Source organism: Capsicum annuum, chromosome 12, assembly GCF_002878395.1.
Source record: "Capsicum annuum cultivar UCD-10X-F1 chromosome 12, UCD10Xv1.1, whole genome shotgun sequence".
Classification (NCBI taxonomy): domain Eukaryota; kingdom Viridiplantae; phylum Streptophyta; class Magnoliopsida; order Solanales; family Solanaceae; genus Capsicum; species Capsicum annuum.
Window position 1 is genome coordinate 232,257,283 of NC_061122.1, and position 14,469 is coordinate 232,271,751.

Here is a 14,469-nt window from a genome sequence, read left to right on the forward strand (position 1 = left end):
TGTCAATAATTCGGGATCAACATCTCTGTATAATTTCATCCCATATAATTAATATCTAAAATATGTAATATTAATATATCAAAATCATATACCAATTTCATAATTCAACAAGTGTCTCAAAATCCTCAAATATCACTATCAAGGTATAAAACCAATTTATTTCATCAATAATCAAAATCTCAACATTTCATAATATAATTCATCTTTCCAATACTCAATATATTTTTGTTTAACAACATCAATTCTCAATATCACAATATAAATAAAAGTATATATATATATATATATCAACTCAAATCATAATAGAATACCATGTCTTAAATATCTAAATCTCAATAAATTCCAAAATCTCAAAACAATATCAATATATATGGATTTCAACAATAATATCAACATAATCTTCATAAAAGCCAAGTTTTGGGCACAAGAACGGAAGGATTATTCTTGTTCAAACCCCACATACCTCAAATCTATGTGTTTTGATGAACTTGCAATTTCGGAGCTCTATCCGTGAAAATAATATATGCACCTTGAAGATCTCGACTGGAGGAATCTATTTATCGGATTACTTTTTGATTTTAATGGATGAATTTGAAAGGATCTTGAATTTTGTTTGGAGGATATACGTTGGTTCTCTGTATTTTTCTTTCTGTTTCTGGGAACTGAGAAACGGAATTGGATTTGAAGCCAATTATTGGACAAAGACGGATTAAAAGTTGAAAAAGCAGTGGGGGCACCGGACTAGAGTAGGCCGCTCTAGAGCACTGGAGTTTCCCAGGAGGCGCCTGGTATATTGCAGTGGGATTTCCCAGGCGGCGCCTGGTCTACTGCAGTGCAGTTTGCCGGGCACCGCACGCTTATCGCGCGGGCTCACTGTTTCACGATCCAAACGCGGCCTAAACGACGTCCAAAAATTTCGAAACTTACCCGAGATGTACTATGGACTTCTACGATCATAACGCAACTTGAAAATCGGAAAACGGATGTCGGGAAGGCTTCCAAATAAATCCCCGAAGTTAAGGTCTCAAAATAAAAATAAGTGCTGGAATGTTTTTATCAAATTTTCAAGATATGACTTCTTTCAACTCACTCCGAAGGTTTAAACGTCACGAAAAATATACGGGGTATTACAATAATATGCTCAACAAATTCCTGTGGCAGTATATCCTTCAATCTATTGACTTCCCACTGCCCTTATGTTACCACATCCTTCACTATGTTAACATTATCATCCCATTCCTGATCTTCTCCTTTGATACTATATAAATCTCCCATTCCTGTCCAATTATCATGCCAAAAGGAAGCTGCTCCTTGTTTGCAATTCCAAAAGATTTGGTGTTATATTAGGTCTCTGGCTTGCAGCATCTTCTTCCATACTTGTGAACCACCACCCACTTTCCATATCACTAGATTACAATGTGTTTTGCTGTAGTATTTATTTTGCATAAATGTGCTCCAAATGGATTGTTTTGTTCTAAAATCCCACCATAGTTTACAAAACAAAGCCGTTGAAACATCATGCATTAGCCGAAAGCCCAACCCTCCTTCCTTTTCTGGTAGACATAGATTTGACCATCTAGTCCAATGTCTGCCTCTTCCCCCAATACAGCTACTCCAAAAGAATTGAGCCATCATTCTATGTAACTGAGTCAAAACATTTAGCGGTGGATTCATCACAGACAGACAATGTATAGGGACACTTTGAAGAACATTCTTTATTAAAATTGCTCTTCCTCCATAAGAAAGCAACTTACCTTTCCATGCTTGCAATTTAGAACTTACCCGCTGCATCAGTTGATTATAGTAATTCTTCTGCTTTCTTTTATAAAAGATCGGACATCCTAAATAGTTGAAAGGAAATTCCTTTCTTAGGATGCCTGTTGCTACTTCGGTAATTACCACCTGTCCACCTGGTACACTGTGATGAAGGTATATAGCACTCTTTTCTTTGTTAACTTTTTGCCCCGATACCTTTTCATACTTGTCTAGTACGTCCGTTACCAATTGCATTGTCCTTACCTCTACCTTGCACAAAATTATCATATCATCTGCAAATGCCAAGTGATTAATCTTTGGACTTCCCCTAGGCATTCCATATCTTTTAAAATCCTTCACCTCAAGTAAACCATTTAATGCTCGAGAAAGAACCTCAGCTGCTATAATAAACAAAGTAGGAGACAGTGGGTCTCCCTGTTTAAGACCCCTAGATGATTTGAAAAAACCATTTGGTTGTCCATTGATTAATATAGAGTACTAATTACTCCCAATTAATCTAAACACCATGTCTATCATTTGTTCACTGAAACCAATCTTCCGAAAGACCTTCAAAAGGAAAAGCCATTCCACCTTATCATACGCTTTCATCATGTCCAACTTGATAACCAAGTTGGCTGACTTTCCCTTTTTCCTTATTTCTGTAATGATCTCTTGAACCAAGAGCACATTCTCTGCAATGCTTCTACCTTGTACAAAACCAGCTTGCTCATTAGAGATTATTTTTGGTAGTAACACCCTGCATTTCGGGCTACAATATAGACCATGACTCCGATGCGTTGATAATCCAGAAGCCATAAATTCTATGCCAATATGGCATGTTAATTATTTTATAGTATGTGAATCCATTCAAGCTTGAATTTAGACATAGAGGTCATTTGACTCAAGGACAGGTTGAAACTTTTTCGATCGATTAAGTTTTAGTGGACGTTGTAATTTGTGTCAAATTATATCAATCATAACTCATTGTATATGATGAACTGGGTGGCCTACTATATACCAAATTATAGATAATTGAATAAGCTTTCCAACGATACCAAATTCGCCTAAAACAGACACCCGGTGAAGAAGTTATGGCCTTTCAAAGTAGAATGTGTCGCCTATGCACATATAGGCGATGCATAGGGCGGCGCCTATGCAAATATAGGCGATGTATAGGGCGGCGCCTATGTAAATATAGGCGATGCAAAGGGTGGTGCCTACTTAGGGTTTCAGGTGATGAAAACACTCCGTTTTGAGTTATTTTAAGTGCAAATTAACCCCAAATCCCTTCAATTTATCCACCTTATCTCATCATTCACCATAACCTTAAAAACACTCCCTCTTTACTCTCAAAACTAGGATCAAATTAAGGGTTTTCACAAGAACAAGAAATCAAATTAAGCCTTAAAGTCCAAGATCTCCAAGAAAGAAATCAAGATCTGGGTTTCATCTATCAAGATCTAGGCTTCATCTTTTAGACCATACAATTTAAGGTGCGTGGGTTTTATCCTAAAAACTACATGGGCTTAGAAATTGTTAAAGCATGTATTTTTATGGGGGTTTAGAAAACTATATCATAGATTATGTGTTTAAAAGGTTTAAATGCTATTATGCTTTGTTATTGTGGTTTTTCCCCTTAAATTGATTTACATGTATATATTTATGTATGAAACTAAGATTTGAGCTTTGTTTGAGAGCATAAATCAAGGACTCCCTCTCTTGTGATAAATTAAAGATTTTGGCTTTATTGAAAAGAGAATTGAAATGCATGTTCTTGTGATTTGAAATGACATAGTATTTGAAAACATTGTCTTAGAGTTATTGAGAGGGTATCTTGATGCTACTATGTTTTGATTCAAAAATATGAGTTAATTGCATGTGTTTATATAGAGTCCATGAAAATTTAGCAATGGCTCAGAGATAGGACTTGCAAGTCAATGGTATGACGATACCATATGTAATCATGCCATAGCAGAGTATGTTTTCAGAGTATGTTTTCAGAATATGTCTTCAGAATATGTTTTTAGAAAATGCATATTTCATAGAGTTTTAAAAAGGGGCTTAAAGAGTGTTAGGTGGTTACCCAAAGAAGGCGTGAGTTCAAGTAACTCTTAGCCCGAAACCGTATTTGCCGATACGGGTAGATTATCATTGTACGCTGGCGATGGCCATGTGGCGTAGTAGATTTAGAGACTCCGACCCTTGCGGCACACTTGGGTTGGGGGCTTAGCTGCCGAGTTAATGGCAATTTCCATATAGCCCATGGAATTTTCAGAATTGTAGGGTATACCACCTAGAGCATAGAAGTACAAAGAGTGTCTCAGATTTCAGATGTTTTCATAGAGTCTTTTAAAATGCCCATGAGATTTCTTACTATACGATTGCTTATGAATGGTTTTAAACTGCTCTCATATATGTTTATTATAAATGATTATTTTGATTTGCTCTGTGCACCAGTACTTTTGTGCTGACCCCCTCCCCCCTCCAACCATCTCAGGTTCTGAGGCTCAGTATAGGGGTCCAGATAAGCAGTAGATAATCAAACTTGCAGATCATATTTTGTAGGGGTGAGACTTCTTTACACCAGAAGGCCTGCAGATTGTTCAGAGTATTATTAGTCATTATATTTTGGTATACTGGGGACCTTGTCCCAGTTTCTTTTCAGACATATGTTTATGTTCTTAGTAGAAATTTCGCAGACTGATGTCAGCTATTATTATTCAGATACGTTTTTAGACTTGACCATGTTTCCCTATTAAATTTCAATTCAGTATTATCTTATGTTTATGAATGTTGTGCATGATTACCAGATAGACAAAGGGTGTCCCAGGCCTTCACGGTTCGGGAATGCTCGTCACGGCCAGGGCCCCGATTTGGGTCGTGACAAACTTGGTATCAGAGCACGGTTCATGGTCTCAGGGTGTCTGTGAGATTGCGTCGGTTAGAGTCTTATTTATGGGTGTGTAGCGCACCACACTTATAAGCAGGAGGCTACAAGGCATTTAGAAATGTCTCTCTTTCTTCATGTTCTAGTTTGTGCAATAGAGTCAGAATGTTCCTCTTTCATATTCAAATTCATGCTATGGTGTCGCCCATACGAAAGTAACAGTCATCCCAAATTCTTTTTTTACTCTAATGTCCTCAGATACGTCTCATTATTGAGGTGATTCAAGTGCGGAAGTTAAGAATATAAATGGTATGGTTCTCTTTGATTGAACCATATAAGAGTTAAAATTTGTGCAAGGACTTGAGGAGAGTCCATTAGTGCTTCAGAGTGTGTTGGTTCTAGTGTGAACCTTGATTTTTGATGAAATTGTGCTTTTCAGCCTGCAGTATTAAGTGTATTCAGTTCTTTTCAGAACTTATGTTGCCAGTGTCACGCTTCAGAGGTAGTAAGGTGTAGCAAAATGTTGGAATTGTATTTCCACCCAAATAGTAGTATGAGTCAAAGTTTTGTTGTCATGACCTATTGGTAATGAAATTAGACCAAGAAGTTGGTGATGTAAAGTTACAAAGTTAGAAGTCAGAGTGAGGGTGATTTACCCCTTTATAGTGATAAACTAATGTGGTAGCTAGTAGCACGTGTGGATGGTATGGTAGTCCATGGGGGAAGTGTTTTAATCAGATTTTTATTTATGCAGAATAAGATGTATATTCTTAGACCATTAAATATTATGTGTCAATTTTCTATCTCTTGTAATATGTAATCTTGTTATCATGGTCTTGTTGAAAAAAAAAAATTTAAGTCTAGTGAAGCCGTGTGGGGCTCTTTCGATTCACTAGCATAGTTGTCTTGTCATTTTTCTTGTTCAAAATACAAAAAAATCAAAGTCTAGTGAAGCCGTGTGAGGCCTATTTTGATTCACTAGCAACTTATTGTCCAACTTGTTGATTTTGTGTTGGTTTAATATATGTATAACTGAATTTATTTGCATGAGATTGAGTTGGTAATGAATTGATACGTCCTTGTGTGTGATTAGTAGAAGGTAGAGAAGGAGTTGTTAGTCAGGGTGATTTGTAGACTCATGGTTGTAGTGGAAATTGAAGGTAGTCTAAATGTATGTGGTGAGAAATCCATATAAGTAGAAAAGATTGTATGGGGTAATAATATAAGATTAAGGTTGATCATGTCTATTAAGTAACTTTACCCCTTGACCTTCTTTCCGTTGGTAGCTGTAAACTAGTACAACTTGTGAGAAGGTATGCAGTGGATTTTGAGGTGTTTGAATAAAATGTGTCAATTTTATGGACTAGCATATTATTTTGCACTCGTCATTGGTGATAAATGATTGATACTAAATTACAGGCTTGAATTTAAATGGTGTGGTGGTAAATAGTGGGAAGAGTTTGATGATGCATGTTTTGTGGGATTAAATTAGTAGGCTTGATGTGCTGAAATAGTACATGCTAATGGATTGTGATAAGGAAAACCGTTAGGTCATGATCGATTATTGGGGTCATGAAGTTCTAGTGCACTAGTGTTTTGTGATGTTTATTTCATAGTTTCCAAGTGAAAATTTTGTGTAAGATTGAGTTGTAAATCATGTTTGACACTAGGCATTAAGTTTGAAACAATTGATGGCCATGAAGGTGGAAGTGAAGGTTTCTTGACTAATGATACTAGTTATTGGGAAGTGATCTATAGGCTTGAACAGTCTATCCGAGTTCCTAAGTTTATTTGATTTCATAATGAAGTATGACGGTGTATGTATGATGTAGAAGTATACCCAGGGTGGTTTAAAACTGCAGTATTTATTCTAATGCTACTACATGTTGTGTGTGGCTAGTGGTACCGTTGAGTTGCTCGGTGGGAAAAAGGACTAGTTAGATGGTATATGGTGTTCTAAATAGCCAAGTAAGGACCTTTGATTGATAGCATTGAGCCTTTTGATATGAGCTTGATTCTCATGGTAGAGGAAAATAAGTTTGAAGTTACTGTGTTGGTAGGCTATGATAGAAATAGAATGGCTCATTGAAGACTTGGTGATACCCGTGTTAGGCGTTATAATCTAAGCTCGAGTCCTTGAAAGTTGTGTTAATAGAAATAAGAGTAGAGGTACTAGAGGGTGTGTGCTTCAAATTTGCGGATGCTCATGAAGATTCGAAGTTAGTAAGTGTTCGAGTAACAGATGATGACTATTGGGGTTACAGAATGATAGAGCATGTCTCAGAAGGTGATATTAGTAGTGGGTTTTTCCACTTCCTGATGTAGTCATTAGGGTCAATTTATATTGATTACATGTATTGTCGTTTTTCATACCCTAGAGTGCAGTTAAGTTTAAAGTCTAATACGGTATCTCCCAAAACTTAAGATGATGGCTTGAAGCTAAGGGGGAGATGATAGAACGAATAACCAAGTCAGGCTCTCAGATTCTAGTAGTGATGTTATGACGACATAGAGCGTCAAAAAGTGAGAGTGAGACTCAACCCATTCCTATCTCAGTATTTTTTTCACTGATCCTAATACATACACATGCCTTACATGTCAGTTCGATAATCGTAGTTCATGATCATGCTTGTGATAGCGAGTCATGTACTCTTCCAGTTCTAAAATGAAGGGTTCCAGTTCATTCAGTAGTTGGAATTACATTCCATATGTTACAAACTCCAAATTGAGGTCATACAGCTCATGAAATATATGTTTGCGCCCTATAGTATGCTCAGTCTCCATAACCCATGTTTTACGCCAAATGATTGGTGAGATTCAGCTTATAGCCATGAATACTCTAAATTCAGAGTGCTTTGATAAATCCCGAATGTTGATTTGCTATTCCTCATGCCTCAGTTAAGTGTTAAGTTTCATATAATACCTTTTTATGTTTCAAAATCTTATGTTTTAGCCTTTTGTGACTCCTTCTTATGTGAGGATGGTGTGAGGAGTAAATGTTTTCCTGTTGATAAAAAGCATAGTATGCTTGTTTTAGATACAACCTTAAGTGTTAAGTAAGTTGGGGCCAAATCTTTGATATATGTGATGGTTAGTGAGAATTTGTGTGTGTATGTTCTTGGGTTAGCGATAGTGGTTTAGAGAATATGTGAAGTGTGCCTTTATGAGTGTTTGCTTTGAAGTTCATATGTGGTTATAAAGATAAGCTTGAATGACATGTTGAGATTGTTGTAAAGGAACGCTATATGCGCTAGCGACCTCATAGTAAGAATTAAGAGCTGGTCGTTGAAGTGGTAAGGCACGTTATGCTTAGGGTGTGATCCTTAAAAAGATATAGAAGGTTGAATCATGTGGTTCATATTATTATCGTGGTGTGGCATGTTGTATTTTGTTATTTAAAAATTAGGCTTGATCACCGTGAAAGAATTTAAGCTACTTTAGACACTAGTAGCAAAATTTATAAGGATTATAACTTGAATCAATGAGTGTGGTGATTAAGGAGAATAGTAAGTTAAGGGATACTCGAGAAGTGTGCTAAGCTTGAAAGTAAGAAGTCGCATTGACTAAGGCCTGGAAATTTTACCCTAGTTTATGAGATATATGCCTATGTTCCATACTATAGAACAGTGTTAATGTTGGGATCCTATAGTCGGATGTCTAGTGTGACTCATGCCCAAATCTTTTGGTATCTAATGCTACCAGGACTTCGTAAGGAAAAGTGTTGATAAGATACTCCAGATTGAGTATAAGCTTCTAGTGTAGTTCAGTCTATGTGGCCAGCAACTCAGTTTAGCCGTCAGATTCGCATGACTTGTTTTCTCGTCTTTTCATTTAATCATGCTACCCAAAATCTCAGATATGTTACTATTCCAAGATAGAGTATACTAGTATTTGCAAGTATAGCTTAATTCATGCATCATGTGCTCGTTTTAGATTCCAGATGTTCAGATATTATTAAATTTCTAGGTGCCTAGTGCATCGCCTCAGTTTTCTGAGCATCTTCGTGAATTGAGCATTCATAGAGGGACATAGGGTCCCAAGGGGGAGATACCCCATTCAGTTGCATGCATAGATTTTTATTACAAGCTCCACACCAGTTATCATTGCATATTCAGTCATACGTTCATACGTCAGTTCAGTCAAATATGCATTAGAAATGCATGTCCCATAGAAAAAGTTCAGCTTATCTGTGTATTCATTTCTGCGTTCATGAGAACAACTCAGTAACAAATCCATGCATTAGGTATGCATGTTCATTATGAGAACTCAGCTTATGAGTAGCTCCAGTCGTGTATTCCATGCATCAGATATGCATGTCCGATATAAGAATTCAGAATATCAGTAGTTCCATCCATATGGTCATGTTTCAGATCAATGTATTCTTTATTAGAAGACATGTCGTGCCTACGTTATTCCATACCTTTAAGGCTTCAACAAGTTCCTATCCATCATTCGGGGACGAATGATCCCAAGGGGGAGATAATGTAACACCCCGCATTTCGGGCTACAATATAGACCACAAATCTGATGTGTTGATAATCCAGAAGCCATAAATTCTATGCCAATATGGAATGTTAATTATTTACGTAGTATGTGAATCCATTCAAGCTTGAATTTAGACCATAGAGGTCCTTTGACTCAAGGACAGGTTGAAACTTTTTTGATCGATTAAGTTTTAATGGACGTTGTAATTTGTGTCAAATTCTATTGACCATAACGCATTGTATATGATGAATTGGGTGGTCTGCTATATACCAAATTGTAGATAATTGAATAAGCTTTCCAACGATACCAAATTCGCGTAAAACGGACACCCTATGAAGAAGTTATGGCCTTTCAAAGTAGAATGCGTCGCCTATGCATATATAGGCGATGCATAGGGCGGCGCCTATGCAAATATAGGTGATGCATAGGGCGGCGCCTATGTAAATATAGGAGATGAAAAGGGCGGCGCCTACTTAAGGTTTCAGGTGACAAAAACACTCCGTTTTGAGTTATTTTAAGTGCAAATTAACCCCAAATCCCTTCAATTTATCCACCTTATCTCATCATTCACCATAACCTTAAAAACACTCCCTCTTTACTCTCAAAAATAGGATCAAATTAAGGGTTTTCACAAGAACAAGGAATCAAATTAAGCCTTAAAGTCCAAGATCTCCAAGAAACAAATCAAGATCTGGGTTTCATCTATCAAGATCTAGGCTTCATCTTTTAGATCTTACAATTTAAGGTGCGTGGGGTTTATCCTAAAAACTACATGGGCTTAGAAATTGTTAAAGCATGTATTTTTATGGGGGTTTTGAAAACTATATCATAGATTATGTGTTTCAAAGGTTTAAATGCTATTATGCTTTGTTATTGTGGTTTTTCCCCTTAAATTGATTTACATGTATATGTTTATGTATGAAACTAAGATTTGAGCTTTGTTTGAGAGCATAAATCAAGGACTCCCTCTCTTGTGATAAATTAAAGATTTTGGCTTTATTGAAAAGAGAATTGAAATGCATGTTCTTGTGATTTGAAATGACATAGTATTTGAAAACATTGTCTTAGAGTTATTGAGAGGGTATCTTGATGCTACTATGTTTCGATTCAAAAATATGAGTTAATTCCATGTGTTTATACAGAGATCCATGAAAATTTAACAATGGCTCAGAGATAGGACTTGCAAGTCAATGGTATGACGATACCATATGTAATTATGCCATAGCAGAGTATGTTTTCAGAATATGTCTTCAGAATATGTTTTCAGAAAATACATATTTTCATAGAGTTTTAAAAAGGGGCTTAAAGAGTGTTAGGTGGTTACCCGAAGAAGGCGTGAGTTCAAGTAACTCTTAGCCCGAAACCGTATTTGCTGATACGGGTAGATTATCATTGTACGCTGGCGATGGCCGTATGGCATAGTAGAGTTAGAGACTTCGACCCTTGCGGCACACTTGGGTTGGGTGCTTAGCTGCCGAGTCAATGGTAGTTTCCATATAGCCCATGAAATTTTCAGAATTGTAGGGTATACCACCTAGCGCATAGAAGTACAAAGAGTGTCTCAGATTTCAGATGTTTTCATAGAGTCTTTTAAAATGCCCATGAGATTTCTTACTATACGATTGCTTATGAACTAAATTGATCCTCCATATCTCAGTTATCTATCAGGAGTACATTCTCCATTATGCCCCCCTCAAGTTAGGTGTGGCGAGACAACACGTAACTTGGGTAGCATCCGTTGGAAGGCTAGCTTAAACAATGGTTTGGTGAGTGGATCTGCAACTTGATCAGCGGAGTGGATGTGTGATACTCGAACTAGGCCATTGCAAACTTGATTGTGAACAAAGTAAAGATCGACTTCGAGGTGCTTCATTTTTGTATGATGTACCGGGTTTTCAGCAATGTATGTGACCCCAAGGTTATCCCAAAGTACTGTAGGTGCAACAGAGAGTGGCACATGAAGATCCCTGAGCAAGTGAGTGATCCAGTTTGTTTCAGACAAGGCTGAGGCAACAGCCCTATACTCAGCCTCAGTGGAGAATCGGGAGACAGTAGGTTGCTTTCGAGAACACCAGGAAATAGGAGTCGTACCTAGAAAAACAATGTAGCCAGATATTGAGCGGCGATCATTAATATCACCCGCCCAATCAGCGTCAGCATAGGCAAAAAGATCAGTGGACTGATGTGGAGAAATATGAATACCATTCTGGGATGTTTCTTTGATATACTGAAGGATGCGTTTAACGGCCTTCCAGTGAACCACAGAGGGAGAGTTGTTGAACTGAGTAAGCTTGTTTACCGAATATGTGATATCCGGTCTGGTAAAGGAAAGGTACTGAAGTTTACCAACTACACTTCTATACTCTTTGCCATCAGTTTTAGGGGATCCGTCATCTACCAGTAGTGCCTCAGATGTACTCATTGGGGACTGAACGCCTTTGCAGTACTACATTTGAGTGTTATGCAACACCTCTTGAATTTACTTATATTGGCTAATACACAAACCATTGGCATCCCTGTGTACCTCAATGCCCAAGAAATAGTGCAGTAAGCCAAGATACTTAAGAGAAAATCTTTTGGAAAGAGAAGAAAAAACTTTTTGAAGGAGTGTTTCATTGCTGCCCGTAAGTATGATGTCATCCACATATATTAGTATATACATAGTTACTCCCAATTTATGCAGAACAAACAAGGAATTATCAGATTCAGAACAAACAAGGAATTATCAGATTCAGACATACGAAATCCCCTTCGGATCAGAGAATCAGTGAGTAAATCATACCAGGCTTTAGGAGCTTGTCGCAGTCCGTAGATAGACTTTTGAGATGACAAACATAGTCTGGATATGCTGAAGCTTCCCTTGAAGAAAAGCATTGTTGACATCTATTTGATGTAAGGGCCAACTTTTTTGTACAGCGATGGTGAGGACGGTCTGAATTGTGGTTGGTTTAACCACTGGACTGTACGTTTTATGAAAATCAACCCCGGCATTTGAGTGAACCCTTTTGCAACCAAACGCGCTTTGTACCTATCAATGGAGCCATCAGGCTTTGTTTTGATTCAGAACAACCATTTGCAGGGAACAACATTTCTGGTGTGGTCCGGTGAAACCAACTCCTAAGTCTGGTTTTTTATTAGCGCATCATACTCAGCCTGCATAGCATCTCTCCAATATGATAATTTTTGTGCTTGTTTGTGGGTTACAGGTAAAATGGTCGGTACAAACTGGGTTATTTGGGCAGTGTAGTCAACAATTTTTCATCGCTTGACAATGTTATTTTGCGACCTTGTTACTACACAATTTTTCTCTATTTGTGGAACTTGAACTATGGGTTCAGTGGGCGGAGGCGAGTCAAGAGAGCAACTGCTCGCACCTCTATTACCATGGAGGGATTTAAATGTCTTTGAGCGATGCTGATAGACATGAGTAACTGGTGGTCGGCGATGTAGAGAGCGAGGATGCACAGAGAGGGTAGGGGGTTGGCTTTGAAATGTAAAGTGGGATGGTTGGGTATCAATAATAGGGGATTGAGGATTACCTGATTCCAAAGTGGTGAAATGATCTGACTCTGGGTTATTTCCCTGCGCGGCATGAACTGAGCAGGTATCTTGGCGTGCACCTGGCCTGAACGGAATAGTAAGAGGAAGCAAGGTGAGATCTGGATTAATAGTGGTAGAACTAATTTCCACATCTGGATTTTGATGTTGTAAGGTGTTTTCCCAATATAAATATGAAAAGTTTTGTTTCAAGTGAGAAAAAATATTTTCAAATGGAAAAATTTCTTCTAAAAATTTTACATCCCTTGAGAGTAAAAGTTTAGAACTGGTGGGGTTGAAACACTGATGGCAATGATGAGTGACGAAGAAATCGAGATAAACACAAGGTGTGGAATATGGTTCTAATTTATTTTGGGTGTATGGTCGTAACCATGGGTAGCATAGACATCCAAATGTACGGAGAGAGTCATAAGTAGGTGTTTTGTTGAAAAGAACTTCAAATGGGGACTTGTTATCAAGAGTGGCAGTGGGCAGACGATTAATGAGAAAGGTAGCATGATGGCCGGCAAATGTCCAAAAATTGGAGGGAAGACTTGCTTGATGAAGCAATGTTTTGACAGTCTCAATAAGGTGTCAATGACGTCTTTCAGCCAAGGCAACCCTTTGAGTAGTATGGGGGGGGGGGGGGGGGGGGACAAGGTGTTGTATGCCATTAGAATTAAGGTATGGTTCCATGACTTTATATTCTCCACCTCCATCAGTGTAAAGTGTGAGGATTTTGTGACCAAAATATTTTTCAAGCACAGGATGTAAGCTTTGAAAGCATTTTTGCACTTCATGTTTGTTTTTCATAGTGCACAACCAAATGTATTTGGTGTACTGATCAACAAATAAACAATAGTAGCGCTTTTTATCAATAGAGAGAACAGGGGATGGACCCCATAAATCACTGTAAATTATTTCTAATGGATGTTTACTGGACAAAGTGTTTAAATAAAAGGGAAATCTGTGAGCTTTATTGCAGCAACAAGAATTACAATAAATAAACTTGTCTTTTGAGGAATATGAAAGACGGGAACTATTTAAAATGGAAAGAAAAACTCGAGAGTGTGGGTGGCCCAATCTTTGATTCCATAGATGTAAGGAAGGTCCAGCAATAGCAATGTTGATGTTTGGTCGAGTCAGGGACGGCCATTCATAGAGACCTGCTTTATTCGGGCCACGCAGAAGAGGTGCTCCCGTAGTCAGATCCTTCACAAGAAAAGTAAAAGGAAAAAAATTCTATGGAGGTTAGATTTTCTTTGCAAAATTGATGAACTGAAATGAGTTTGCATTTGATAGCTGGAGAACACAAAATACTAGAGAGTTTGAAGGTAGTATTTGATGCAGGTGAGTATTACCATTTTGAGTAATCAGAATCACATTACCATTGCCTATTGTCACTACGTCCAGACCTTTGAATTCCTGAACATTGTGGAGCGAGTTGGTATCCGAGGTGATGTGGTGAGAATCACCTGAATCAAGAATCCAGGGGTCACTCGGTGTTGAGTGCACAACAAAATTTGCTTTTGCTTCAAAGTGGTTATGGGACCGAGAGCGGAAAACATTTGCTGTATGCCCAAATTTGTCACAAAGTTGACAACGCACTCGTGATGAATGGTGTGGGAAGTTACGCCACTGAGAATTATCCATTGGATTGCGCCACTGGGAATGATCCGTTGGATACTAAGAATGAGTGCTTTGATTAGGCTGCCTGTATTGGGGACGCCAGTTATTGTTGTTGGATGGACGTCTATTGTTCCGTGGGGCTGATGGAGCTGATGGAGGATTTGACACTCGTTGAG